The sequence below is a fragment of the Wasmannia auropunctata genome, unplaced genomic scaffold, assembly GCF_000956235.1.
Source record: "Wasmannia auropunctata unplaced genomic scaffold, wasmannia.A_1.0 LD336106.1, whole genome shotgun sequence".
In the NCBI taxonomy this organism is placed as follows: Eukaryota; Metazoa; Arthropoda; class Insecta; order Hymenoptera; family Formicidae; genus Wasmannia; species Wasmannia auropunctata.
The window spans coordinates 6,719,857-6,721,342 of record NW_012026784.1 but is presented as its reverse complement, the minus strand read 5'-3'; positions in this window follow the sequence as shown (position 1 = coordinate 6,721,342).

The following is a 1,486-nucleotide window of genomic DNA, read 5'->3' as shown; positions in this document are numbered from 1 at the left end:
GAAAATATACTTGGAATAATATTTTGATTTCACTTGTTTTGACGGAATTATATTTGATTTGGTTTCTTTAGTTGTAATGTTTTAAAGATTGTGTATATTGAAAATAATATCACAAGAGTTTAATTTTTTGAATTTGAGACAACAGTTTTTTTCGAGGTGTTATTTATAAAAACATTTTGTATAAAAATGTTAAAAAATATACTTGGCGATTTTTTTTACATTTTTAATGTCTTTTTTCCACGGATTTCACGAATTTTTGCTAAGTTTTTGTTACATTAACAATGTTTCCTATTTATATCTAAAAGCCTATAGAAAATATATACATTTTATAGATAAGTTATTATTTTTAAAAATAATAATGCACACGCTGTAAATATTTGAAGAAAAACACAATATGATATAAATCAGTCATATTTTCCTCCAAATATTCACAACGTAAAATGTGTTTGTAAAATAATTTATTTATAAAATGTTTATGGTATACATCCTTGTGGTATACATACTTGTGTTTTAAATATTTTTACATTTATGATTTTTCATTTAAAAAATTGTATAGTAATGTCATAATTTTATAATATATAATTAAAATTTTTAAAGCTGTTATATTATTATTTATAACGAAAATTGCGCTATAATTAATATTTTTCATAAAAAAAAATTAATTAATTTTAGAAAGAAATAATTGTACCATCTCCTGTAAATATATTTAATTTTCTAAGTGCCGCTTATTTATTATCGCGCGCTCTTAATTGCTTAAGGTGCTTTTTCATACTAACGTTCCGACACTCATTCGTATTAAAACAAATCGCATGATCGAAATTGAAAATTGCTGCTTGGTATTCATCAATTTTGATCATGTGATTTGTTTTGACTTTTCTAAAAATGAGCGTTGAGCGTCAGCATGAAATCATACCTTTATTACTAATATTATATAATATGATATATATTTGATGGGAGACACTACTGCTTCCTTTTTATTATATCTATGATAATATTCATTTTCTTTTTTTTCTTCTATTACTTTCTTATTCATTTTAGTGGTATTCAAACTTTGGCGGTAACTATAGCGCGAAATGTTACTGCATTACGGGTGACAATACAAAAGTGCAGTTAATGTGCAACTTCAATATGTGACAACTTAATGCCTGTGATATGTTTACTTGTCGCAAGATTGAAATGTCGCGTAAGTATTACACAATTTTTAAGTATATATTTTGTATGAAGTTTATAATTTTTCATAATTTAGGATTAATATTACAATCAGTTTAATATCTTTTGTTATTACGAGTGATTGTAGTAATCCATAAAGCGATCATAAAGTGATTTTTATATGTTACGGACACAGTGCATTTCATTATAACCTAACATGCAATTTGTATTGTATCTTTTAGAATTAATATTATAATAAATTTAACACATTTTATTACGAGTAACTGTATTATTCTATTATGAAGTGATTTTCATATATTATAGATGCAATGTATTT